The following is a 10,593-nucleotide window of genomic DNA, read 5'->3' on the forward strand; positions in this document are numbered from 1 at the left end:
AAACCGCGTCTCTACTAAAAATAATACAAAAAAATTAGCCGGGCTTGGTGGCATGCGCATGTAATCTCAGCTACTCGGGAGGCTGAGACAGGAGAACCGCTTGAACCCGGGAGGCGGAGGTTGCAGTGAGCCAAGATCACGCCATTGCACTTCAGCCTGGGCAACGAGCGAAATTCTGTCTCAAAATAATAACAATAGTCAGTCCCAACTATATGCTGCATGTAAAAAATTAACTTACATATACACATTGACTAAAAGTGAAGGGATGCAAAAAGTTTTCAAATGGAAACCAATAAATAGCAGCTGTATTTGTATCAGATAACAAAATTTTCACTTAATATTTATTAGGTGAAAAGGTGTGAATAGAGACAAAAAAGTATTATGTAGTAAATACTTATGAAGGGTCAATTCAGGAAGAGGGTATAAAAATCGTAAATATGTATGCATCCTGCAGCAGAACACCAAAATATATAAAGCAAACTGTAAGCGACCTAAAGCGAGAGAAACTGCAATACAGTAATAGTAGGGGACTTTAGTAACCCTTCCTCAACTCTTGTCACCTGAGTACACAGAGGCTTATTCCAACTGGGGGAACGAAATAGAAGACAGTGGGATAATTTGCCTAGTAACCCAGGCAGTTCTACCCTGGTATTCCCCAAGTCCACCAGTGCTGTGTGTGTGCCAGGCTTTAAGCCTGGCTGTGTTCCTGGTCCTTGGGCGCCCTCTAGTGATGAAATGGTTGCAGTGACCACATTCTTAGATAAAACAACACAATCACATTTAATTTTTGGGACGCCCTGTGAAGAAGGGCAGCTACGAAGTAGCAGACTACAAAGATTGGAATAAATACCTAACTCTTAAATGCCTGGACACTGGAGAACTTCCACAAGCATAAGACCATCCAGGAGACATGACATCTCCAAAAGGACTATGGGATCTAGTTTTGGAGCGATGTAGTTATGTTGCCTCTCATACAGGAAACTCAAAATAGCTAGGAACTATGATATAAAATATACAAAGCAAGTAGCCACTGACCGACCCTAATGAGATGGTGATGTGTGTGATGTCAGGGTAAGAATTCAGGAGAAACGTTTTGGGAAAATAGCAAACACCATGATAATGCAGGAAAGCAATTCAGTAATTTATTAAAGAAATGTAACAAATACTGAAACAATAGATAACCAAACTGAAATACTGGAACTGAGAAATAATGACTGAATGGACAAATGCACCAGAAGGTCTCAACAGCAGCACTGATCCAGCAGAACAAGAATCAGTATTATTAAAGACAGGCTATATGAAAATGCACAGTGAGTGCAGAAAGAAGCAAAAAGAACAAAAAAGTATGAAGCATGCCTACAAGGTGAAGAAAATAATCTTGAAAGCACAAACCTCAGAGTTACCATTCTTAAAGAGGGAGAGTTTGGAGTTGAAAGTTTAGAGAAGTAGGCCGGGCATGGTGGCTCACGCCTGTAATCCCAGCGCTTTGGGAGGCCGAGGTGGGTGGATCACCTGAGGTCGGGAGTTCGAGACGAGCCTGCCCAACATGGTGAAACCCACGTCTCTACTAAAAATACAAAAGTTAGCTGGGCGTGGTAGCTCACGCCTGTAGTCCCAGCTACTTGGGAGGCTGAGGCACGAAAATTGCTTGAACCAGGGAGGCAGAGGTTGCAGTGAGCTATGTATGTGTATATCCAGATGTGATTACCCAGGTAGAAGACAGTAAAAAACAAAAACAAGCAGATTCAACCAAAATAAGGCTTTGCCAAGGAATGTAACAATCAAATGTTCAGAGGTAGAGAAAAATTTAAATGGTCCTAAAAGCTGCAAGAAAACAAGCAAATAATGTATAAATGAGCTCTGATACATCCGGTAGTGAAGAGTTTACAGGCTAGGAGGGAGTATGATGACATATTTAGTGCTGAAGGAAATAACCTGCCAAATCAGAATATCAAATTCAGCAAAATATTCTTCAAACTTGAAAAATAAATACTTTACCAGACACACAACAGCTGAGGAATTTTTGTCAACATCAGACTTGTCTTAAATGAAATGCTAGAAAGAGTAATTCAGTCTGAAAGGACATTAATGAGCAAAAAGAAAACATCTGAATGTTTACAACTCATAGAAAAAGGAGGTACATAAATATAGAATAATACTGTGATTGTGGTATATAAACATATTTTTAGCAGGAAGACTAAAAGGTAATTCTATTAAAATTATAACTACAAAAATATTAGAGATAGATAAATATAACAAAGATAAGATCATAGCATGTAGGGTGGAGATTAAGTGTGGAGTTCTTTGGTTTTCTCTTTGCTTGTCATTCCTTGTGACTACAGATACCTTGTCATTAATTTAAAATTATTGGTTATATGATGTTTTTTGCAAGCCGCATGACAACAACCATGCAAAAATCTCAGAAAATAAAAGCAAGGAATTAAAATATACTATCAGAAAAAAATTAATTAATGGAATACAGGGAGGAAAGAAGAATGGAAGAGAGGACCAACTAAGCAAAATTTGAAAGAATGGAAAAGGAGCAAACACTTTCAGTTTCATTCTACAAGGCCAGTGTTTCCCCGATAACTAAAGGAAAAGGTCTAAAAACCCCCAAACAACAATAAACCCCAGAAGGCAAATATGTCTGATTCACACAGATGGAACAATCCAGAAGAAAATGCTAGTAAACTGTATTCAACAACACACTAAAAATATAATTCATACTTATCAAGGTGGATTAATCTTAGGAATGCATGGATTGTTCAAGCTATGCAAATCAATTAGTTTTATGTCGTATAACAAAGTCAACAACCATAATGTTGTAATGGATGTCCAAAAAGTATTTTATAAATTAAATATTTTATTAAAAATTATCTCAAAATTGGGTATAGAGTTAAGATATCTCAACAGACTGGCAGTTGAACTTACACTGTCCTTGTGAGCAAGGAAAACTGACAAGCATACTGCTAGATTTGGAAGACATTAAAAATGCCCATGTTCAGCACTTTAGTTCACCATGTTACTGGGAGTTCTAGTCAGGGCAAGTATAAAAGAGAAACAAATAAGGGCATTCATATTAGAAAGGGAGAATTATAAATATCCCAATAGATACAAATAAAATACATAGGAAGAAACTTAACCAATCAAGTAAAATGTATCTACAAGGAAAACTATGAGTCATTGATAGAAATTGAAGAGGACACTAGTAAATGAAAAGATACTGCATGTTCATTTAGTGGGAGAAGTTATATTGTTAAAAACCCATACTACATATAGCAATCTATAGTTTCAAAATGCCAGTGTTATTTTTTCACAGAAATAGGAACAAGACAAAGAATAGACACAGTAATCCTGAGCCAAAAGAACAAAGCTGGAGTCATCACATTACCTGACTTAAAATTATATGACAACGTAACACTAACCAAAACCGAATGTGACTTGCATACATATACATACACCAATGTAACATCTACAAACCAGAAATCCATGTATTGAAACTAAACTTGGCCTATCAGAGAGCTCCAACAGACCAGGCTCCACAGGTTGAGTGAGTGCTGCCAGCACAAATGTATTTATAGGTGTTTGTAATCCCGCTCCTGCTGGGCCATCACTCGTGCAATCGTGTGCATGAACAACGGTAACCTCACCCCTTGTTTGTTGTTACTGGTGCGAATGGGCACCAGCAACTCCACACCTACCATTCTGCCCCAAGTGCAAATGTGCACATGGGTGGCAGCAACTAGCCTCCTCTAGGGCCTCATATTTGCAGCCAGTGGCATGAGTTCTAGCATGGACGATGTTAAACCCTACTCTTCCAGTGTCCCTCCCCATCTGACACATGTACACTCTTCCATGCTGTTGAGGCTATTGGCACGAGCAAGTGAGCCTGGATCCCACTGCCACCAACCCAATGAAATAGTATGGCTGCCACCCCCTATTTGAATACTGTGGGCAGCGTAACAGGAACACATCAGCCCCTCCAGTTCGGCATGTTTCTAACCTTGAGGGACCAGAGAACACAGTGTCCTTTCTTGACCCTGCTTCCCCAGAGTTAGAGCATGCAGCCCAGGAATCCTGAGGTGAGCCTTGGCCCCCTAAAATCTTCCAGAAATGAAGCCAGTCAACTGAACCCACTTAACACCTCAATCAAAACCCAAGGGCATTGAAGAAGATTAAAGAAAAACGTCATACAAAGCACAGCATCTTCAAAGATGGAAAGAATATTAGTCCACATACATGAGAAAGAAGTATTGCAAGAACTCTGGCAGTTTGAAAAGCCATAGTGTCTTCTAACTTCCAAAGGGCCACACTAGCTTTCTGGGAGAGGTTCTTAACCAGGCTGAGATGGGTTAAATGACACAGGGTAAAGAATATGGGTATGAATGAAGATCATTGAGATTCAGGAGAAAGTTGAAACCTAATCTAAGGAATTTAAGGAACACAATAAAACAATACAGATGTTGAAAACTGAAATGGCCATTTTAAAATCTGGTAGAGCTGAAAAGCACACTACATAATTACATAATGTAATTGGGAGTATTAACAGCATAGATGAAGCTAAGGAGAATCTCAGCTCTAAGACTATTTAGTTGAATTAGCTGTCAGACAAATATTTTAAAAAATTTAAAAACTAAACAAAATCTCTATGAAATATGGCATTCAAACCTATGAGTCACTGACATTCCTGAAAGAGGCAAAGAAAGCAAGCAACTTTTTAGTTTATTGTCCATCAGTTTTTCTGCAACCTTGCTAGAGAGGCCAAAATTCAAATTCAGGAAATTCTGAGAACACTGCAAAATACTGTCCCCCAGACAGTTATCAGATTGAAATGAAAGAAAATGTCCAAAACAACTATAGAGAAGGGCCGGGTAAACTACAAAGGGAAGCCCATCAGGCTAACGGCATACCTTTCAGCAGAATCCCTAGAAGCCAGAAGATATGGATACCTATATTCGGCATTTTTAATATGAAGTGATTCCAACCAGTAATTTCATATTCAGCCAAATTAAGCTTTATAGGTGAAGGAGAAATAAGATCCTTTACAGGCAAGGAAGTGCCAAGGCATTTCATTACCACCAGACCTGCCTTATCAGAGGTCCTTAACTGAGTGCTCAATATGGAAAGGAATGACCATTATTGGCCACCAAAAAAACACATTTAAGTACACAGACCACTGACACTATAAACCAAATGCACAATTAACCAGCAACCAGCTAATAGTAATACAGAATCAAATATAAACATATCAGTGTTAAGTTTGAAATTAAATAGACTACTGTCCTAATAAATGATAAAAAGAGGCAAGTTGGATAAAAAAGACCGAACTGTATGCTGTCTTCCTGAAACCCATTTCAGAAGTAATGGCACCCATTGACTCAAGGTAAAGGGATGGAGAAAATTCTACCAAGCAAACAGAAAAAAGGAGGAGGGACAGATTGCTATTCTAACTTCATAGAAAATAGACTTTAAAACAGCAATTGTCAATAAGGACAGAGAAAGATATAATCATGAAGAGTTCAACTCAACAAGAGCTAACTATATATGCACTGAACACAGGATCATGCGCGTTCATAAAAGAAGTTCCTACAGACCTATGAAGAGACTTAGATAAGCAGACAATAAGAGTGGGAAACTTCACTACCCCATTGACACTATTAGATCACTGAGGCTGAAAGCTAAGAGATATTTTAGTCCTGTACTTGACACTTGACCAAATGGACCTATCAGACATCCATATTAATGTCCACCCAAAACCACCAAGTACACATTCTTCTCATCTGCACACGGCACATACTCTATAGTTGACTACACAGTGGGCCATAAAACAATCCTCACCAAATTCAAATAACAGCAAAATCATACTAAACAGATCTTTGGACCAGAGCACAATAAAAATAGAAATCAACACGAAGATTACTCAACACTATACAATTACATGGAAATTAAGCAACTTGATCCCTAATTATGTTGGCATAAATAATGAAGTTAAAGCAGAAATGGACAAGTTCAATATCTCAATTTAACAAGCTAATATAACAAACAGAGGAATTAGAAAACGAGTAAACTAATTCCAAAGCTAGCAGCAGACAAGAAATAACTAACCAGTTTTGAAATTGAATCAGTAATAAAAACCCTACCAACCCTACCTGGACCTGATGGATTTATGGCTGAATACAACCAGATATGTAAGAAAGAGCTGGTGAAATTCCTAGTTAAGCTATTCCAAAATATCAAGGAGGAAGGACTCCTCCCTTAATCATTTTATGAAGCCAGCATGATCCTGATACCAAAACTTGGCAGAGACACAACACAAACTTGAGACAAATATCCTTGATGAACTTAAAAGGAAAAATTCTCAAGAAAATACCAGCAAACCTAATCCACTTGCATATCAGAAAGCAAATTCCCCATGATTAAGGAGGCTATATTTGTGGGATGCAAGGTTGGTACAACATACAGAACTTACGAAAAAAATGTGATTTATCACATAAGCAGAGCTAAAACCATGTTCATCTCTATAGATGCAGAAACTATTTATTTAACATTACTTCATGTTATGAACCCTCAACAAATTAGGCATTGAAGAAACATATCTCAAAATAATGACCCATCTGTTACAAACTCACAGCCAACCTCATAATCAACTGGCAAAAGTTGGAAGCATTCCTTTTATGACCAGAGCAAGTCAAGGATGCTCAGTGTCACCACACCTATTCAACATACTACTGGAAGTTCTAGCTAGAGCAATCAGTTAATAGAAAAGGCATCCAAATAGGAAAAGAAGTAAAACTATCTCTGCAGACAACATGATTTTATACATAGAAAACCTCAAAGCCCCAAAGCTCCTAGATTAGATACAAAACTTCAACAAAGTTTCAGTATAAAAAGTCAGTCTGTAACTTAGCATTTCTATACAGCACCAACATCAAAGCTCAGAATTGAATCAGGAAGGCAAACCCATTCACAATAGCCACAAAAAGCATAAATCACCCAGGAACACATTTAACCAGGAAGGTGAAAGATCACTATAAGGAGAATTATAAAACACTACTGAAGGAAATCATAGATGACACAAATAGGAAGAAATGACATTGTTAAAATGGCCATAATCCCCAAAGCAATTTATACATTAATTGCTATTCAAACTACCAATGACATTCTTTGCAGAATTAATACAACCTTTAAAAATTCATATGGAGTGAAAAAGTCCTAATAGCCAAGGCAATTCTAGACAAAAAACAAACTTGGAAGCATAACATTACCTGAATTTGAAAGTATTCTACAAGATTACAGTAACCATAACAGCATGGTACCGGTATAAAAGTAGACATGGAGGCCAATGGAGCAGAATATAGAACACAAAGCTGTACAACAACAGTCATCTGCTTCTCAACAAAGTTGACAAAACAAGCAATGAAGACAGGACTTCCTGTTCAATAAATGGTGCTGGCATAACTGACTAGGTATATATTCAAGGTTGACACTGGACCGCTTCCTTACATTACATATAATGACTCAATATAGATTAAGGGCTTAAATGTAAAATATAATACCATAAAAATGCTAAAATATAACTTAGGAAATACCATGCTGAACATAGGTTCTGAAAAATATTTATGACGAAGACTCCAAATGCAATTACAGCAAAAACAAAAATTGACAAATAGAACCTAGTTAAACTATAGAGATTCTGCACAGCAAGAGAATCTATCAATGGTGAACACAATGTACAGAATGGGAGAAATATCTGCAAATTATGCATCTGACAAAGTTCTAATATCCAGAATTTATAAGCTACTTAAATTCATGGGGAGAAAACCACATTGAAAATATGAAAAAGTACATAGACATTTTTTCAAAGGAAGACATGCATACAGCTAGGAGTCATATGACAAAATGCTGAACATCACTAATCTATAGAGAAATGCTAATTAAAACCACAATGCAATTCTGTCTTACACCAACCAGAATGGCTGTTACTAAAAAGTCAAAAATAGTACGTTGTCGAATCTACAGATAAAAGGGAATGCTTATGGATTGCTCGTTGAATTGTAAATTATTTCATCCATTGTGGATAGCAGCTTGGTGATTTTGCCAATAACAAGAACAAGAACATCAAACAGAAATACCATTTGATGCAGGAATCCCATTATTGGTTTTATACCAAAAGGAGTATAGATTTTAGGACCATAAAGACACATGAATGTGCATGTCAATTGGAGCACTCTTCATAATAGTGAAGATATGAAGTGAAGCTTAACACCCACTGATGGCTGACCGTATGAAGAAAACATACATGTACACCATGGTACACTGCAACATCATAAAAAAGAATGAAATTATGTCCTTTGCACCAACATGGTTGAACTACTTTGAAAATACGTGGCAGCAATGTCAAATCATCAGAAGAAAAGGAACCATATGATTTTGTAAATGGGCAAATAGAGTAACCATTTCTCCAAAGAATACACAAACATGACCAAGAAGTAACTGAAAAAAAACCACAAGTCAAAACCACAATGTGAGATTCTCTCACTGCAGTTCAAATAGCTGTTATCAAAAGGACAAATAATGCTGTCAAGCAAGAAGGCAAAAGGGATCTCTGATAACACTGTTGGGGGAGTCTTGCTCTGTATTCCAGGCTGGAGTGCAGTGGCATGATCTCGGTTCACTGCAACTTTTGCCTTCCAGATTCAAGCAATTTTCCTGCCCCAGCCTCCCAAGTAGCTGGGATTACAGGCATATGCCACCACACCTAGCTAATTTTTGTATTTTTAGTAGAGGCAGAGTTTCACCATGTTGGCCAGGCTGGTCTCCAACTCCTGACCTCAGGTGATCCACCCGCCTTGGCCTCCCAAAGTGCCGGGATTACAGGTGTGAGCCACCACGCCCAGCCAATATTCACGGTTTTCTAAAACAATTAGTTGATAAAACTACCATACTATTCAGCATTTCTTCCATGGGCTACATCCAAAAGAAGGGATGTAAATATATTGAAGAGATAGCTGCACTGATATGTTTATGGCAGTATTTACAATCACTAGGATATAGAATCACCCTGTGTGTCCATCAGTTGATGAATGGATAAAGAAAGTGTGGTATGTATACACAATAGAATGAATATTCAGTCATACTTAAGAATGACATCCTGTCACTTGCAACTACATGTATGGAACAGTAGGACATAATAAGTAAAATAAGCCAGGCATGGAAAGACTGTGTATTCTCACCATTTGTGGTAGGTACAAAGAGCCTATGGATTTAGAGGGTGGAATGACGGTTATCAGTAATGGGTTGATGTGTTAGGAAAAGGAAATAAGGAGGGTATGGTTAAGGAGTACAAAATGCCGTTTGAAAGTAGGAATAAGATCTGTTTTGCAGGAGAACAATAGGACAGCTATAGTAAATAATTATTGTATATTTGAAAGTAATTACAAGAGTAGAAGTTGATTGTTCCTAACACAGAGAAATGATAAATGCTCGAGGGAATGTATATCTCCATTACCTTGTTTTGATTGTTGCACATGACACATTTGTATTGCAATATCATGTGTCTCATATATATATACATATATACAACTATCATGTCCCAATAATATTTAAGCATATGTGATTTTTATAAACAAGTGAACTAGTTAGGGGTAGATAAATCTAAAATAAAAACAAGCATAAATCTATATATAACAAGTCTACAGCTAATATAATGAACAATTGAAATTCCTTCCTCTAATATCTGGAACAGGATAGGATGCCCACTTTCACCACTTTTATTCCATATAACATTCTATCCAGAGCTATTAGGCAAGTGAAAGAAATAATGGGCATCCAAATGAAGAGAAGTTAAATAATATTGCTGCAGGATTCTAAGGAGCAATACAGAAATTTTTAGCATTTACATTTGCCAACAGTGAAAAATCTGAAAAAGAACTCAAGAAAGCAATCTCATTTGGAATCTCTACAAAAAAATCAAATAGTCAAACTTTTGAAGTCATGAAACATCCCTACAAGGTATCGAGGGAACCGGCCCCCAATATTTCAATGTAGGTTCTTTTCTATTTTTCCTAAGTGTTGGCCGGTCTGAGAAATAAAGGGTAAGAGTACAAAAGAGAGAAATTTTAAAGCTGGGTGTCTGGGGAAGACATCACATGTCAGCAGGTTCTGTGATGCCCCGAGCCACAAAACCAGCCAAGTTTTCATTAGCGATTTTCAAAGGGGAGAGAGTGTACGAATAGGGTGTGGATCACAGAGATCACATGCTTCAAAGGCAATAAAATATCACAAGGCAAATGGGCAGGGCAAGGTCACAAGGCCAGGGTGAAACTAGAATTGCTGATGAAGTTTCATGTCCCACTGTGCATGCATTGTCATTGATAAACATCTTAACAGGAAACAGAGTTCAAGAGCAGAGAACCAGTCTGACTAGAATTCGCCAGGCTGGAATTTCCTAATCCTAGCAAGCCTGGGGGTGCTGCAGGAGACCAGGGCGTGTTTCATCCCCATCTACAACTGCATAAGGCAGACACCCCCAGAGCGGCCATTTTAGAGGCCTCCCCCTGGGAATGCATTCTTTTCCCAGGGCTGTTAATTATT

The sequence above is a fragment of the Pan troglodytes genome, chromosome X, assembly GCF_028858775.2.
Source record: "Pan troglodytes isolate AG18354 chromosome X, NHGRI_mPanTro3-v2.0_pri, whole genome shotgun sequence".
Taxonomy (NCBI): domain Eukaryota; kingdom Metazoa; phylum Chordata; class Mammalia; order Primates; family Hominidae; genus Pan; species Pan troglodytes.